General features: G+C 36.9%; 1 pseudogene; it reads right to left on the bottom strand.

The window, feature by feature from the left end:
* Window positions 1-12,902: 12,902 nt before the first annotated feature.
* On the bottom strand, window positions 12,903-13,587 carry LOC130592336 (nucleotide sugar transporter SLC35B4-like; annotated as a pseudogene).
* Between the last annotated feature and the right edge of the window lie 5,840 nt (window positions 13,588-19,427).

The raw sequence follows: 19,427 nt of genomic DNA, 5'->3' as shown, positions 1-19,427 counted from the left end.
AGTAATTCAACTCTGTGTTAATACAACTTTAAATATCCTTTAAAAGAGATTTGAGCTTTAAGCATTTGACACATTCTGGTTGCAGTCATAACAAAAGAATCTGTTCTCTTCCTAACTACTTTCAACAGAAAATATTTACAATATAATAACATCTCATTCACCAATATATACTACTCAGAATCCCAGACTACTCATCTTTAACCTCTGTGATGTTTTCACTGGGCTCTCAAACCTCACAGCAAAATACCTCTCTTTTTAACCATGCATTTTAACCTTTTGTTCTGTAATTTATGCTCAAATACACTGCCTCATCTGTTTTCTGTGAATTGAAAAAGAGCCTAACATTGCAGCTTTTGCTTTCATTCCAACTACGAAAATGAAGATTCTGCTACTGGACAAGTCTTTAGCAAAACTCAGGAGACATTCAAGCTGTGCTCAGATAAGTATCATGAATTAAGCTGTACTACACAAGGAAGAGGTAGTTAAGCAAATTCCTTTCATCTGTTAATTGGAAAAAAAAATGTCTGATGATGAATTAGGGCAGTTGTATACTCATTAGGAGCCAGCAATGAACTGGTGGCCCCATGGAAATCAACAGCAAAATTTCAATTAGGTCATGAATCTACCTCAAAGACTTTCACCTTTCACAAATTCTAAGTAAGTAAACCAGATCTGCTTGTAGAAAATCTGAAGGAAATAAGTTCCCTAAACATGCCATTGCCAACAGGGTATAGGGCACGGAAGAATGAAGAGAGTCGTCCTGGCTCAATACACTGCGCATCCATCCCAAGAGTATTTAGGACCTCATCATATGGGTTACAGTTGAGCAAGCAGCAACAGTACCTTGGCCAGGCAGACCTAGCCAGGTCTTCACGACTGCCCTGGGCTGCAGCAGCAATCTGTACACTACAACTGCACTTACGAGATCCTGCTTCCACAGTGCAGCTCAGCTGTTTCCAGAGACACATAGCTCAACCTTTTGCAGAAATTGGTAGGGGAGCTACGCACATCTAGGATCCCACTTAATTCTTAACTACTTCATGACTTTTTCACTGTTACACGGAGGTGGACATTATCCCTAATGGAAACTTCCTATAATAACAGCATACATTTAGGGATGTTTCTGCTTCCAAATAAGTTCTCATTTAATGTCGTTTTAAGATATTGTATTTTGCACAGTAAAATGAAACAGTTTTCAGCATAGATTAAAATAGGTGAAGAAAATGTATTTTCTTACAGGTGATAACAAACCTCAAGGTGATTCTGAGCATTACTGGTTAAGCTTTTTGTTTTCAAAGTACCACTTTTCTGAGTGCTATATGCACCTGTTCAACTTTTGAGAGAAAACACATGCATGCTTTTAACATCCATGTATTCAAGTATATTCACTTGTGTATGTTTAAAAGTACGCGCTGATTACTGCTAATAAGAATTAGTCTGAACAAGATCAAGATCTCTTTGCACTTGGTATGTCAGACTTTCTTTTGCCAACTCCTTTCTATTATGCCAGAAGTGTGCAGGCTTTTAAAAAGAAATATTTTGCAAAAAGTTCTTCCTTTGTTTCAAAGCTTAAAAGCTTCTTTCAGGAATGTAAGCTCAGAATATATTAAAAATGTCACATTGAACCTTACAGCAATAGAGTTATCAGTGTTTTGCTGTGTGTTGTCTATTCCTGAGTAGCTCTGAAGCACTTGAAGGACATCATGATAGCAATCTACAAGTGGGACTGTGTGTCAGGAGTGCTTAAGGGTTAACCTACATGAAATGCCAGGTAATAATAACTCTTATCTGCAGTCAGCATACAGAACCTGAATTCATGGGATTGCAGTGTTTTCCCAAGTCCTTTAATAGCAGCTAGAACTACAGTAATTTTGTAATTTCCTTACATTTGGGAACAGCTACTTACAATCCTGTTTCTGAGCTTACGGCTCATAACATATAGCTGTCAGATTTGACCGTTTTAAGTTGTTTCATAATCTTTAGTAATATTTCCCTGCCTGTATCTCTATTCAGCTCCTTTCATTGTACTGTATAATAGTCTTTGCAAGAGCTAGGTTATGCTATTTTACAATATTTCCTCTCATCCCATTCAATTACCAACAGTCAAATCATATGACTTGACATAAATTTAACTAGTCAAATTATTCACTGACAATGCCAGTGCTTCAGCTAAAGAAATCAAAACGTTTAAGGCAGTGTAGGAGTTCTCTTATTTTAGACAGTGACATTTTGGAGGAACGAAAGGCCTGTTGTCACCATGGTTGTTCAGTGCAGGTGCAGAGAAAGAAGCATGTGGGCAGTGTGACCACTCTGCCCCCGTAATGCTCCTGTTGAAGCTGTAGCAGGAGGTTCTTTGTCCCAGGGATTATGGGGCCCACAGGAAGTGCAAATGATCCAATGGATCACTGAATGGAAGGGTGCAGAAATGCACACTGGACACCAAACAGCTTAACATTTCAGAAATTGCCACATCTGTCTTCTATACATGCTCTTGCTGGAGGAAAAGAGAACAAGGAGTAAAGGTATACGGCTATTGGAATAATTCAATGCATTCCCTAATAGACAGAAGCACATTTCCCCTCTACCATGTTTTAGAACCGCTAGATTTGTTCAGTACCACCAATTGCACTCTCAGAAGGCAACACCCCTGTGAATTATACATTGCATCCAGAAGTGACAATGATGACACAAATCACCCAGAGACAGACATAAAAAATGAATAAACTTCACAATTTTTTATTTTTTTTTAAAAGCTACTAAAGTTACAAATCACTGTCAGCTAGAAAAGGCTTCAGGAATGGTTTGGATATACCAGATAAACTTTTAATTATACTTGCAACTTGTCATAATTTTGTGTATTATGTATCTGAAATCGATGTATCTGCCATAACGCATTAAGAGCTACATCCTCAGAGGGAACATCACAATGCTAAGCACTGTATCATCTAATTCTTCAGTGAATCCACAGCATCTGGGTAGATGGCCAGGCTCCTATACAAACAACAGGGAGACAGGCATCTAAGAATAAAGGACTACAGAAGCCATTCATTATATCTGTGCAGACACAGTAAATATAGTAACAGTAAATCTTGAGGAAATAAATGTATCCTAAGCTGTGCTCTTTAAAGACTTTCATGCTAGTTCAGAGATTCTTTTAAATACTGAAGGCATCACACATGGGGAGAGATATTTTTCTCCATTCCTATTTCTGTGGGATCAACCCTGTAAGGAAAATCTATGAAAAATTCATAGGTAATCAAGGGGATGCTCATTTTGTAGCTCTGAATGGGTCTCAGGCACTTATGTTTCACTCTGTCAACACTTTGGAAGTGCTGGGTATGAACACTAGCAAAGCTTTTACACCTAGAGAACTTCCTTGGCAAAGAACACAGACTCCTCCGGAAAGCAACTGAAAAGGTATAGAAGGGAGGAAAAAAAAAAAAAAAGAAAAAATAGCAAAAAAGAGTTGCTCAGGATTTGTAATTTGCCCTGAGATACCTAAAAGAGAAACTGCTGCGCAATCAAGAAAGCTGAAAAAAAAACTGAGCAAATTAAACTAAGCTAATCTCCATGCTGGGTCAACTAGACTATGACCAATATCCAAGTTAGCCAATTTCAAGCTGACTCAGAAATCTCTGTTCTGCTAACTGTGCTGTAAACTGCCCCTGGAGGCCCCTTGCTTTTGTTTGTTTCTCAAACAGAATACATAAGCAATAAAATTTCTAAGTAAACTACTAGGAGCAATAGTATAGCCAGATCCTATTTTATATACTTATGGATTTAAATTCTGCCTTTCAAGTTGGTCCTTTAAGACATCCATAGAGCTTCCAAATTAGTTGCCTGAGATTTGAGCCATATAAGTAATGCTTTGAGAATCCATTGCTCAGGCTGTACCAGTAGTTACATTTAAAAACATCAAGGAATACTAAATCATTAATTCTGAATTAAGTTAAGTAATATGTGGTATTTAGCTAGATTTTTCATTTAGTTTACTTTCAAAGATGGGCTTAAAAGGACTAAGATACAAAGGTGGAGAAAAGATTTCATTCATGAACTTTGTTACAAGTGATTTTTGAACAAAACAGCAGGTTAGAAAGTAGTTTTCACAATAATATTCACTGAGATAGTTACCATGTGAACTATTGCATCCAGCCTGTTTTTCAGAAGTCAAAATCTGGAAGTTTTCAAACCTTTGGCCTAAACATGACAAGTATTGCAACATTTCTTGCTTCTGTTCAAGGAAATATCACTTGAAAACAAACAGTAAAGAAGATAAGCTATTAAGCTGGACCCCTGATGCTTCTAGTTCTTTCATCAGGTCTTATATCTGTTAACCTTTCACAAATGTCAGTTTAAAAAAAAAAGGAGTTTCAACTACATCCCAATGCAAAAAATTCCCATACTCATTCTGCTAGACCACAGGCTTCAAAACCAGCTGCAATACTCCCCTAAAGAATTGAGATAGTCAGGAAGAATAAGTAGTACTATGCTGTAGCTTCATTTCCCACAATAAAATTTGGGTTACAAGTTGCTTTGTCTTTGCAGGTGTAATATCATAATTACTGAAACTGCATGCGGAACAAAGGGAAAAAGCATCACTATGAATAATAAGAGCTAGTTCAATCTTTTATTAAAATCACTGTTGTTTTCTACCACCTGGTAAAATTCTCTTGTTGATTTTCATCTCTCTTAGCTACAATAAACTTAATAAAACTCCTATAAAATATTTGCATATGCATTATGATGAGCTTACTGAGCTTACGGAACTTAACTGCAGTTACTCATATTGTTAGCTCAATATACAAGTGAAGTTAAAGTGCAGTCTACGAACTTTTTCAGTATTTGTTACAAAGTAAATATGGGTTTAATGAACTGTTAGTTCCCCTCTCTTGTTACTAGTTTCCTGCTCTCAGAAACAGTCTGCCTCACTCATTAGTATGAATTTTTTAGTGTTTATGGAGCACAGTAAAACAACTATAATTTACAATTAAGCTTCTATCCTTTCTATCCCTTCAGCAATAATGGCAATTTTCTCTTCTTTCATGAACAGCCAAAACTTCTTATGCTAAAGGCCTTTCCAACCTATCACGTCCATAGAAGCAAAATAGCATAGGTCACAAGGAAACCACAGCCCACATGTAAATGGGTCCACACTCTCCAGTTTGTAACTTGAGAGAGAAAAGAACATCAGATAAGACTGTGGCTGTTCCCTTCAAGCAGTGGCAGAAATTATATGTACCTTCTCCTTAACTTTGGATAATCAGGTATTAGACATTTTAAACCCTGCTTTTAAGTAACAACTGAAAAACAAATCAAGCAAATTTCAGACCTGCAGTGATATCCCTTCCACTTCTGATTAAAGCAGACACATGAGATTGCCCTAGATTGTCATGACTGCAGTATACTTAACAAAACACAAGTATGAGTCCATTCTGGGTTGAGTACAAGAAATATAACTTAATATTCAGGAAACTCAAATGATTAGAGGAGTATGTGCTGGAGGGTCAGAAAGAATTTCTCTCTCCGTCCCTCTTCCCTTTATAAGTCTTTTAGAGGACTGAGATATTAGAAAAGGATTTTTTTATTTCAAGGCTGATGTATCCATGCAGTTTAAAGTCAACTCCTTGAGGAGATGGTCAACACCAAAGTAACATAAGTCTTGGTTAAAAAAAAAAAAAAAAAGAAGTAAAAAAAAAAAACAAACCCACTGCCATTACCTTGTCCCTGAAACACTGAAGAAGTTAGGAAGACAGTGTAGTCAATTGCACTGATTTCAAATGGAGATTTGGTAGCCAACTGTTACCCTGGCCTCCTAGAGTTAATAGCAGGTGCATATGACTCAGTGCTATTCAATACCTTAGAGCTATAATAAAAATATCCTGAAAATTTCCTGAGCTGAAACTCCTCAGAACCTTACAGCTTTCATCACAGCCTGAGGATTTTGTTTGTGTGGATATCACCTGGTCCAAGTTGTTCTCAGAAGATAATATCCACCAGGAAATCATTCATTTGGCAGGAATTTACCCTAATAATAGTTCTACTTTTCACATTCTTTTTGCTGATCATGTTTTACTGTGTTGCTCATGTGCTACAGTACCAACAGCAGCAGAGCTCACCTTGAACACTGAGAAGAGTCTGAAATTGATTTTGTTGGTTATTACAATGGTGGCAGCAGCTGACCTCACATCCAGCACTGTGCAGAGTGTAATTTTTGCACACAGTGTTGAAGTTGTCCTTGTTATGAGATTCTACTGCTTTGTAGGAATCAATGATATTTGGAAATGACAGTCCTGTGTTACCATAAAAGCAAGACAGTTTTGTTTTATAATGTGGATGGCAATAGCATATTACTGCTGCTTATACAACCAGATCATGTCTTTCAATATCCCTGACTCCGTGGAGTGACTTGTAATAATTACAGCCCAGAAACTGTTATAAGCATGTATTTGCGGAAGCACACCCATAAGAAGTCCTAAGGAAGTGACTCCAACAGTTCATGCAACTTCAGGTAACACAACAGCATATGTAAGAAAATGAGTTTTCATTAGAGAAAGTGCCATTATTAGTCTTCCATGTAGAAAAGACTCTGAAGAGTGGTCAACTGTTCAAGCAAAATGCAGCAACAGTGAAAAAAGTTTATTAATTTATACTAGAACCGTAAAACTAAAGACAGCAATTCCCAAAAGGTAATCTCCATCTCATCAAAATATCATCTCCCACTTAAGTTGTCAGAAAATGTTAATTAAGAAACAAAAACATTTCTGTTTGACTGAAACACACCAAGGAATACCAGATTTTTAGCTAGTGCTGAGCGTACTTCACAAATTTACAGCATTAAATAGCTCAGAACTTGATTACAACAGTCAAGCAATACAGGCAGTGAATGCCAGTGTTCTTTCCTTGAGCAGAAGGTCTAGATAAACACTGTGGTTCAAAATGCCTCAATCTACTACTTTATCCCACATATATAAATTAATGAAAAATTCCTTACAATGGTTTCTAGTCTGTTAACTTTAACTATAGTAATGACAATGAGCTCAGTTTAATACCTTGCATTATGTTAATCGTAATTAGTAATTTTTTTTTTTTTTAATATTCTTTCTATTGTTATTTTGTAGGAAGGAAGAATACAGTGACTATTACAACATCCTATGTTTATTCTCTTGGTATGAATTTAGACAGAACAAAAACTGATTCAGGCATATACAACTGGTCACTATCTCAAAAAAACACAATAAAGGAAAAGGATGTATTTTTCGCCCCCAAGACTTCAGTGCTGAATTATTTCATGCTTCTGGCTCTGTAGTTATACTTGACAATGTGTGCTCCCACACACAGACAGCAAAACAAAGATATAGATTAAATACAGAAATCTCAGCTTTATTTTGATTAACTGGAATCTGACACACTGCCAGCTACACCCACCTATTCACAGGCAGTTACCACTTGGGACCTTCTAACACGGAACTCAAATTGCTCACAAGGCCTGAAGCATACCAGTAATTCCCAACACACCTTTGGTATCATGTGTTAGGATACTAAAAAGTTATTATCACCTTATCTTTATTAAAATCACTATTTACTGAACACAAAGTCATGCCCTAACAAATGAAATCTCCCCCTAAAAAGTTTAACACTGAAGCCTTATTTTTGTAAAAGAAGATGAAACGAGTAGTCTGACAAGCAGCAAACTGGGAGAGAGAAGATAAATCTTGATAAGAACAGGTTATGATAAAAGTGAACATAGTGCTTACCTTAGCGATTCTGAGATGTGTATATATAGGTAGACAAATAGCAGTCTGAGGTCAGGAATCTTTTTCATACAGTGAGATAAATATCCATGTATTTGTTCAATATCATAAATAAATGCAAATGTGGAAATGTCGGTAAATGCAGATAATTCTCTGTCTCCTCAGAAATACAAGCAGCTTGCTTTATATATCCCACGTGCCACTGGTTCCTGACGGATAACAAAGGAGAAAGAGGATACAATGGCTTCTCAGCTTCTCTAAGAGCTTATACAGAGAAGACACTGGGGTGTTAACTGTATCCAATTATACCTAGAAGATCTAGCAGTTACATACTGTAAGCTTTCTCTAAGTCAGACCATTGCAGTTATTCTTAGCTGCAGATATTGCCAGAATTCTGACATGTTTAAAAAACTCCTGCCAGACATAGGCAGAACCAATATAATTTTTAAAAAATACAGCCTCAGACTTAATATCTCAGATTTAATATAGGCTTTCCACTTTAGGGTTTCTGGGATTGAAATAATCTACAAGCTAACAGTTAAACAAGAATCTTACTGTTGTTTTTTAGGTTCCTCACTTCTCACTTGGTTCCACAAATACAAATACGATTTTTACTTTACGTCAGAAATCTGATACACTGGTTATTCAATTATCAAGTTGCTCTTTTCTTGCATATTAGCCACTGAGTAGGTATCAGACTGAAATAAATTTAATCAAATGGTTTGTGAAAATGGCCAAGCAGAATGTGTCTATACAGTTCACTGAGCAAAGTAGTGGAAAGGCAGGAGGAAAAAGATTAAGTTGGACTTGATATACAGAAATAATTACCATAATGCGTACATGCATCAAGCTAAGTGCTGTATTTCTGAATCTGTCTTCCTACACAACGACTTCCTCCACATCATCCCCCATAATGTTTCCAGGTTACATCTGAACCAGTTTTATCAGGGCTGTACAACTGGTAGCTGAACATAATTAGTTAATATCGCTGGGATTTTAGAGTTACTGTACAGTGTTACAGTCATTATCAGATGTCTAAAACTAATAATGACCATCCATTTGTTGCATTAGAAAGAATCTTCTGGAAGAATATTCCACCTGAAAAGAAATTCATTCTGGTTCCTGTTAATACTGTGCTCAAAAAAAGAGCTGTGAGATGACACCTTGACCCACCAGTTACATGCCCATACTGCCTATATTAATTTTGCTTTGTACCAGAAAATGCCATTTCTCCATGATAACCTTTGGGCATAAAGCACTCCACAGGGCTCTGGAACAAAGGTACCACCTTTTCACAGTTACATGCAAGCAAAATCTTTGAAATTGCAGCTGCTTGCTACAAGAAAGTTTTCATCCCTCTGGGTGTAGCAGTCCCCAGATTACCTCTCCCTCATCCATGAGCTGCTGAAACCACCACTGTCTGGCAAGCTTATAAAAGAGCTTAAAACCATTCTACTGTCCTCCTCTTTGACTTCCCAGCCATAGCCATGCCTCTGTACAATTAAACCACAAACTATGTAATAATTTCAGTAAGTTAACTCCTCACAGACACAGAATTCCTGAGTTGTGGTTTAAGCCACATCCTTAACTCACCAGGGGCATTGATGGGTACTAAAAACAACAATAATCTAAAACAGCTTTAAAGAGATGCCTTATGTTCTTCAGATGCTCCTCCAATATTCCTTTACACTTACAAATACAGTCTTTAGATTTTGACTGTTCCTTGACCATGGGAGCTTGACCACAAGGAAGATTTTGTTTTCCCACTGCTCCCTCAGGAAAGCACTCTGGCTTTTATTTTGTACATGTAGCTCCTATTTAGGAAAGGAGGAAAAATAAGAATCAGACCTGACCCCCCATTAGTGAAGTCTAGATATTTATGCTTTATCCCTAAAAGGACTTTATAGTGAGATTCCATCTTTGATTTAAAACAGTAAATAATAGATTTTTTTTTTTTTTTAAACAGAAACCAGAACTTAAGATTGCTTCTAAGGAATCTCTCCTGGGATACCCAGGACATGTTAGTCTCTTGGACCATGAAGTACAACCATTCTTTTAAGAAATTCTACACAGAAGAAATTGCTGTAGAAAGGTCAGGATCAGCTGAAAAGGGACAGAGAAAACAGAGCTTGTGAGGTCAGTCAGTATCCTAGGCAGCAGTAATTTCAACCACAACTGCAGCAAACTGGTGCTACCCTTTACAACTGATGGAGACTACACCCACATACTGCAGGAGAGGTGCTTATTTCCTCCACTATTGACACACAATACCCAAGTCACAATGTTAGAGTTTTGCACAAAACAAAATGTCTCAGCAAGGAAGGACCTCTGACATTAACTTCTGCCCACTTTGGGTCATGAAATATTCCATCTGCCAGCAAACACCACCAGCTTGTCTTGTGAGGAAGCCTCATTATTCATAATGTTACAATGGTCATATAAGAGGATTTGGGCAAACAGGCCTTTATCTCAATTCCTGTCATCCTCACAAGCTTTGAGAGTTTTGCTTTTGTTTTTAAATTATGACATGGTTAAACAGGTCATTCCTCCAGTGCTTACTACTCACATAAAAGTAGGAGAAATAGATATCACCAGACTCTGTGATCTGACCTTCACAGGATGTCTTCTTCAAGCATCTTATTGTTCTTGGTTTGTATGCATAATTATTATTTTTAAATAGAGTAACTCCTGGGTGCAATAATCCCACCCCTAACTGATCTGTAAAGAATATAGTTCCATGGATAACACAGCAACGAAGGAGAACAGCATTTCTTTTGCCCTGTCTCTCAATACTAGTTTAACAGCTTTTTGAACTTAATATGCCCAAACAATGTGAGATGTATACAATTAATATGATGGCAAAAACAACATAAAGCTTTGATGGAGAAAGCTATACATAATTTTTGTAAACCATAGGTTTTACAAAGCTTGAATTAATGGATTTATTTCATTGTTTTCCTTTTCAAAAGCACAGAACTAGCTCTTATTAAACAATATTACTGGATTCTTTGGTATAAACATTACAGTAAGGAAAAATGAACACTAAAGAAACTCGTTTGAATTCATATGGTCAGTAAATATTGATGATAATGATTTATTCTTCATCCTGTACACATTTTTTTAATCCTTTCCTTGGAACTCGTTTTGTTTCCATTTTCTACATTTGATTATCATACTGAAATTTGCAAGAAAAAACAATTTGCCAGCTAAATGTAAATTTATGAGAAATGCACGTCCTCACCTAGGCTACATGTACTTGAATTGGTGATAGGAAAGAAGTTCCAGGATTGCAACAGGATTGCTGATTTGTTTACACTTAGACATGAACAGAAACATATTGCTGAACAGGGGCCATATTTCCTTTTAGACTTTTTAATTGCCCTAGTTCTTAAAGTTTTACCACAGCACTGAGAATTTGGTTCCTCCCCTTTGCAACAGATTATGGGTTTTATGACTAACCAATAACTTTATATTCACTGGCGCCAAGATATACACTGCATCAATTTTCTTTCATTTTTGTTTCTCAAACACTACACACAAAGACACCACTATAAATATGTGACACGACTAAACGATGAAACAGCAGCTTCCTGCTGAAATTTTAAAGTGAGATAGACATTGTTTTAGCTGAGGAAGCCATTTAGATACCAGCTGTTCCCACTGAAAAGATGTGGCAGCCATCAGCAGAAATAAGAAATGCTCTCTCTGTACATATTGAAATGAGTTTTATCCTCCTTTCCATTCTGTTTTGTGTTCCTGCTGGTGAAAAAAGAAAAAAATTCATCTCACACTCATGTTTCTTTGCAAGCACAAATGTTAAATGAGAGGAATCTGTATCTTTGCACCCATACATGCTCTTAGGTTAAGTTCAAAACCAGGAGCTACAAAGCATATTTCTTCTGCACAGTAATAAACTGATGAACAGTCTCAGAGCTGGAATTAAAGGTAAAAGAAGAAACTTCTGTGCATCTCCCAAATTTTCCATATTCGTTTGTTTCTAGGTGGCGTTTATGCTTTATATTATAATTAGAAGACAATAACATTTATCAGATACCACTGCATGAAATTGCAGAATAAGTGTGGATAGTTTAGTGATACCTGAAAATAATTTTTTTTTGCTGTATCTGAGAATTAAGATTCATACAAATTACAACAGACACAGTTTGGAAAGCAACATACAGTTACTCAAATATTCTAGATTTAAATCTAGATAAAAGATTTAAAAGTCTATATATAGACTGTATATATATATATCAGTAAAATCTTCATATGGATATATCTGTTCAGAATACCATCTTCTAATGGTTGTGACAGAATATATGCTTGTGCTTTACATCTAAAAAAGAGATAATGAATTTGACAGAAGTAACACCTCTTCCTGATTATGGTATAAAAATCACTATATCATATTAAAGATGTTGCTTCTTTTGTCACAGGCAATCAGTTCTAAAAATCTGATTAAAAAAAAGCATTGCATTAGTGTGGTATTCTCAAGTTGCTTCTTATTAACATTTTATTGCATTATACTCTAATGACAACCAGCATTGGTTCCATTATTCTAAATAAAAAGTATAGTCATTTTCTTCTTAATGACTGAAGTGAAATGCATCCACAGGGACATTTTCGTTTACTCTCTCCTACAGTGTAACATTGTCATTAATACTCTTGAAGACAACTTGTAGACAAAAGTTATCTCTGCAGAGGCACCAGATATTAATTTTTAAATATATGTGTTCTCAGTCACATGCAAAATGTTAGATTTCTTCAAATACAACACCATCCATTCATGCAATATACAGGTAATTCCTTGAAATGTTTTAATGCAGCAATAAAACAATTCATTTTATGATGCTTGCACCAAAAGACCATAAGAAAAAGAAGCAAATTAAATCTCACATACTTTTGAGGCAGGTAATTGCCACAGAACTCAGGTAAAAGAGAGATTATGATTTGTCCATCTCTATGCTACCCAGCATGTCAAATATAAAAGGATGGCTATAACATAAGTTATTCATACTATAAACTGCATAAAGACAGGAACTTCGATTTTGGTAAGTGCTCCAGGCAATCAAATCCTGAAAGAACTGGGATACCTCTGTATATATATGCTTCTGTATGAACATGTAGACAAGGACAAATACAACCATTTTTCTACACTTTCAGAGCAATGCAAGAAAAACACATATCACCTGAGGGTATTAACCAAAGATCTGTTTTTTCTATACAATTAGAGCTAACTAGTAGGACCTCTTTGGAGTGTTTCCCAAACCACTTGTACAGGGTCTCCTGGAAAATCCCTATCCTGGCAGACATCAGGAGGGCGAAGGTGAGCACAGCAATACCTAGCAGCCACCACAAGAAAACCTGGAGTCCATCCTCTTCATTTAAGCTGGAGTCAGATGCCACTTGCTTTACAGACATGAAAGTGCAGGTGAAGATCCCCACAAACACCTGGGCTATGGACATGTAGTTAGATACGCTGTATCTTTTCTTCAAAATGATGATACCTAGAGCATGCTTGCTATGAGAGAACCTAATCTGAAGATCATGTGCAGTGGCATGGCGATAAGTTCAGGGCACAGTTATTCACCAAACTGACAGTGAAGAACATGGCCACCATGGTGAAATTTTTAGTATGGCTGGCTTCTTCCTCCCAGAGTTGGTTTCGAAGATAAAGCCTTCCACTGCAATAAATAAGAACTGGAAGAATGTCATTATGTTCCCACATCCTGGAAACTGCCTGGCCAGCAGCACCAGGAATACCACGTTGCTGCAGCAGCCGCCGGACACCAGACCCACAGCCACAGCCGGGTGCATGGTGTTGCCTCAAACAGCGAGGCAGATCTACTCTGCTCTCTTGAGACCTCACTTGGAGTATTGTGTGCAGTTCTGGTGTCCTCAACACAAGAAGGACATGGAACTGTTGGAACAAGTCCAGAGGAGGGCCACGAGGACTGGAGCACCTCCCGTATGAAGACAGGCTGAGAAAGTTGGGGCTGTTCAGCCTGGAGAAGAGAAGGCTGCATGGAGACCTCATAGCAGCCTTCCAGTATTTGAAGAGGGCCTATAGGGATGCTGGGGATGGACCGTTCATTAGGGACTGTAGTGATAGGACAAGGGGTAACAGGTTAAAACTTAAACAGGGGAAGTTTAGATTGGATATAAGGAAGAAGTTCTTTTGTGTGAGGGTGGTGAGGCACTGGAATGGGTTGCCCGGGAAGCTGTGGATGCTCCATCCCTGGCGGTGTTCAAGTCCCGGCTGGGCAAAGCCTTGGTTGAGATGATTTAGTGTGTGGTGTCCCTGCCCATGGCAGGGGAGGGTGGAACGAGATGATCTTAAGGTCTTTTCCAACCCTAACTATTCTATGATTCTATTCTAGTAGTCACCAAAGTTGCTTCCTGTGCTCCATCAACTGTCCAGCCAAGACTTTCTCCGTTGTTTGCAGGGTTTGTTCTCTTTCTGAACCAGGTCACTGAGAGGCAGATGTGTCACTTACAGCCTAATGGTTTGATTTTCGAATTAACTGCCTGTGCTTATTTTTTCAAAGACACTTTAGAGTCAAAGGATGCAGAGATATGCTTGGGGGCATAAGGGAGTGTTTAAAGGAGGCTGGTATTAAACCCAATTGATTTCCAATCTAGACAGGTAACTGCCCAATACCTCTACATTCAAAATAAATCCTACCTTGTACCTATTTCCATCTTGGGTTTGTGACTGGTAGTAAAAACCCCTTCGCAATAAATTTTCAGGAAATCAATAGTTGCTCAGGACTTTGGTAAACATCAGTTAAAAGTGTACATTCAGAAACATAAATAGAGACATAGGAGTCTGTCCCTTGGTTGTTGATTATTACCCTTGTCCCTTGTTCTGAACCACTCACAAATATCTGCAGGAGCAGAAGGTGGTTATTTACATGACAGGCAACTGGTGCAGTCATTAGCTTCATACAAGGATTATGAATACAGGTAGAAACAAATGACTAATGGCATCCAAATTTCAAAACCCACCTTCTCAACCTAAAGAAAGCAACCTTGGATGGTGGCTTCAGTAGCCTCCAGCTATCTTTCCTCATTTACCGTTCAGCACTTCAGTTGCTTGCATTAATCCTGACTGCCATTCTCTCTACATCATACATACTTCACTATAACTGTTACCACCACCTGTTATAACAGTATGTTTGCTCAAGTCCACACAAACTTGGAATCAATTCCTGTCTTTCTAAGGGTCATAACTCCTTTTGCTAGTATTCAAATTACACAAAACTTTTGTATTCCCTGAGCAAACAAGTTTAAGTTTAGCAAAAATAAATGAGGAGCCCATGGTTTGAATGCTATAGGACAGCATTCCCTTGCTTCAAGCTCTCCTGTGTTCTCCAGTAAAGATCCTAGTGTGTTAATCATTACTTTGTTTTCAGGGTTTGCTTAGATTTTTAAGATTTCTTCTGGAGGTAGTTATTGTGTTACTACTACAAGACTAATTAGCTCAATACACAGTTTCATAAAACTCAATAACTTACAAAGTACATTAACACTGAAAAGGAAATAGGGTATGCACAAAATAAAGAAGTCTGAGCTGGAAAGCAAAATTTAAAAATGCAAAGACTACATGATAAACAAAAAGGGTCATAAATTGCAACAAGATGCTATATGAAGCAGTGTATTGTATTTCCGGATGCCAGATGAAATGCATTTTATTATCAAATACAAGAGATTTTAAGTATCTAAAACCTAACTAATCTGGGAATCAGCAGCTAAAAGAAAACTTTGAAGTGGTGACATTAATTTTGACTCCTGTTGAGTAAACAAGTGCATATTCTTATCAAGCACCATACTGCACCCTCATGAAATACAAAAATTTCTTTTGGGTTTAAGAAAGTGTCCACAACTACAGGGTGGAAAGCTATTGCAATTAATCGGACTATAACACTCTACAGAAAAGAATCCCAGACTCAGGCATTTGGGAAAACACTAATAACACAAATCCCAAATGTATATGGAAGTAGTATTATGAATTGCATCTTTGAAGACCAGCATTCTAAATAGTTTTATATTTTTTTCAGGTTTACTTTAATTTTAAAGTATATGCACCAACTGACCAGCTGAACATCTGAAAATCAGTAAGTGTGGCAAAAATCATAGTTGAATTCTGAGATTTTGTACTGCTTTTATTGTGTCTGAAATAAGACACTAATTTGGTTTTAATAAAAAGTAACTGAAAGTAATTTAGTACCAATTGATTGTTAAGGGGATACATTTTGTAGTTTCAAATCTATAGAAATGCAGTATAATTAACTGAAAACTTCATAGACAATAATGCAATTATAATCTCAACAATCTTAAACTTCCAAGTAACGTTTAAACAGTTAATTAAATTTTGAAAGATAGTGCTATATCACATCTATAAGGTGAATTACTGAAAAATGCTAATTGATATTTGTGGAGTAATCCAATTGAGTAATCTAATTTCGAGCATCTCTGAAACTAAAGACAACTTCAGAAATCTGACTTACAAACTATATAAATACCCAGATATTCATTTAATAATCAATTACATGTTAAATTATTGAATGTTACTCATTAGGTACGGACACAGAGCCAACGTGAAAGCAACCAGCTTAAGGTTTTCTTGTTCTACCATTTTTCAACATGCTGTATAAATACAAATCTCACCTAATTGCTCTAACATCCTACTTTTGAGCACATTGAGTGAAAGGTCTTTCTTTTGTTCAGATTGGTATGTTGGATATGCAGCTGCAAACTCAGAGCATCTTTTATGCCACCTTTTAAAACACATTAATTCTGCTGAAGCAGAGAACTTATATTCCTTAAAACAAAGACACAAGTGCCATATTTCCAGGTTTGATGATATCAGGGGAATCTTTGGTGTCCAGGAGCTCCAGGTGCTTTGCATTTTAACAAGGTTCCATTTTTCAGGTCCCATTCCTATTCCTGTTTGTCACCAGAGCTCCAAGTTACACAAAGGAATCTTCCTTGCACAGCAGCAGATTACAAAAGCTGTTTTCAAACCTCTGCTACTCTGTGCTGTTAAATCTTCACTATAGAAGAGAAAGCATTCCTTTGCCATTCTTTGCTTGTTATAAGGATACATTTTGAGATGGCAGTTTATGAATGCAGAAAAGCTTTATCCTAAATGAGATGTCAACTTGTACTTACTAGTAAGCATTGGTAGCTGTTAACTGACTGCTATTTTACCATACCTCCAACGAGCCATGGTTGAATTATTGGATTCTTACTGTTTATTTCCCCTCTCATATAAATTCTGTGTTTGTAACACACCAGATAGAGCTAAAATAACCTCTTTATCTGCTACCAAAATTAGGTACTTGCTTATTATACCTACGTCAGCTCTAAACTAAAAACTCACCAGGAGAGAGACTACTTCACCAGCTATATTTGCAGTTCTCAGCATAACGTCAATATTTTCAGAAACCTATGGTTTCTAAATAGATTACACAACTCAGTTTTAATGGATTTGACAAAGCAGTGCATCAGCACAAGAAGAGTCAGGAGGTGTTTTGCCAGATCAATTCTTAAATATGTTGAACAGCAGAAGTAAAGAGCTGCATAGGTAAATATAGTAGCATGCTAAGAGGTGTCATTTTATTTCTGGATTTCAGTTTTACAGTCTAGCCAACTTTACCACTGACATACTGCTCCTTGAGATTCAGTACTCCAGGACAGAAACTGTCATCAGTGCCTCTTCATGTAAACAATACAGATAAAAAAGGGGTTAAAAGTCAAATGATGGCAAGCTTGACTAAGGTGCCCCAAAGTAGCCATACTTTAATTTTATATAAAAGGAAAATAGAAAAACAAATCTTTCTAAAAATATTTTTTCTATTCTTTCTTGGGTTTGGTCTCGAGGCAAGAGAGTAGATTACTGTAATATCTGAGCTTACTGATACCTTTTTTTATAATTACTATTACTACTTATTTTTAAATTGCCCTGTAATGGCAAACATGTTAAAGAAATAAATAAAATCAAGAAGGGTGGCAAATAAAATGGAAAGTAAAAGTGTACCAGGGTGCAGTATTTAACACTGTTCACAGTACAAGACATTTCAAAGTGTAGGACACACGTCCACATTGCATCAGAACTATGGCTCTTTCTTTGACAGGCTTTTCTAAAAACTGTGTGACAGTTTTCACTGTGAGCAACACTGAAGGACAGGAAACTTGATTCCGTCATTTCATGGTTGTCAGCTCTACAGACAGGAAGGTATATTTCAGGACAACACACTTTGCAGCAGCTGCTTGCATGAATAAGAACACACTTCCATCATTAGTCATTTAACCCATATAATGTGACAACAACATTTATTACAGAAGCTTGGAAATTCATGACAGTAGCAAGAAGCCACAATTGTTCTTTATACAATTTGCATGTGTTGAGTGCTTCAAGGAGACAGTGTATTTCAACATCAATAAAATTTGTCTTCTTCCTACCCTAATTTACTAGGTAAAGAAGTGGTGAGATAGGATCATTTACCAAGACTTCAGAACCTTGTGAGAAGACATCGCTGGGTCAAATATCCCACTGTGACTGCTACAGTCTGGCAGCAGGTGACTCATGGTGCTCTCTCTTTTAAAAAGTTAAACCAAAAAGGGCACAGATTTTAGCATACATCTGAAAACCAATAACCAGTGATCATAAAGATTTAACTAGTTTTATCTATGACATGGTAGCAATTCTTATGATGAACTCATTCTACCCTTACAAAGTCCATACTGCAGCAGCCACCATTCAGCCTTCCCTGAGTGCCTCAGAGTAATAACTGGCTCACACATAACAGCAAGCTCAAATGTGCAGTCATGCCTCCCAGGATTTCTCTTCCCCTTACACATCTGTATGGAAGAATAGTGACTCAACCCTAAATGTACATTGAAGTCAAATTGCTTTGAGAAGTCTCAGTTCCACAACATCAAATACATGAATATGCTGTTTGGGTCGATCCTGTAATTTAAGAACACTGTAGCTGAAGGAAGTTTTGATGAAAAAAAGCCATGAGTAAGAACTGAATACTACAGAATTAAGGTAACAATTAAAGTTTATAAACTTCTTGGTATTTACTTTGAAGCTTCACAGCACCCATCATGAGTCTATTATAGCCTGATAAATACAGACCAAGCACTTAAGAGATTGTTGGGTTTGACAGTCACCAAATAAGGCAATAATGAAAGCTAAATTTAACCTGCTTAGATTGCTGACACTTTCCAGACTACTAATCAAATAAATGGTGAGTCGATGGTTCGGCATTCTACAGCCAAACTTTAGTTTGGGTCTCAGAAACTGCATCTGCTTTTAACATCTACAGCTCCTTTGCAATTAATGCTTGCAAAGAAATCTACATTTGTTTCTCTAAGTTGGATGGCTAAACCATCTAACTGAAATTGACTATAACAAAAAACAACAACAAAAATGACAACAACAACAAAAATGACAACAACAACAAAAAAACAACAAGAAAAGCAGCAAGTATTGAAAGGAAAACAACAAAACCCAAACCACTGCAAAATTAACTGAGATCACTTTGACCAGACATAGTAAGTTAACAATACAAAAAATCCTTGAGTTCACATCCATACTATCCAAGACTGACATTGCCTGCTCACACTATTCCATCAGGTAAGAAAGAAAGAATTAATACGCTTCCT

This window comes from Pezoporus wallicus, unplaced genomic scaffold (genome assembly GCF_028554395.1).
Source record: "Pezoporus wallicus isolate ANWC-B61680 ecotype Strahan unplaced genomic scaffold, APGP_CSIRO_Pwel_v1 contig_3820, whole genome shotgun sequence".
Taxonomy (NCBI): Eukaryota; Metazoa; Chordata; class Aves; order Psittaciformes; family Psittacidae; genus Pezoporus; species Pezoporus wallicus.
The sequence above is the reverse complement of the archived record's forward strand: the minus strand, read 5'-3'. Positions and strand labels throughout refer to the sequence as shown.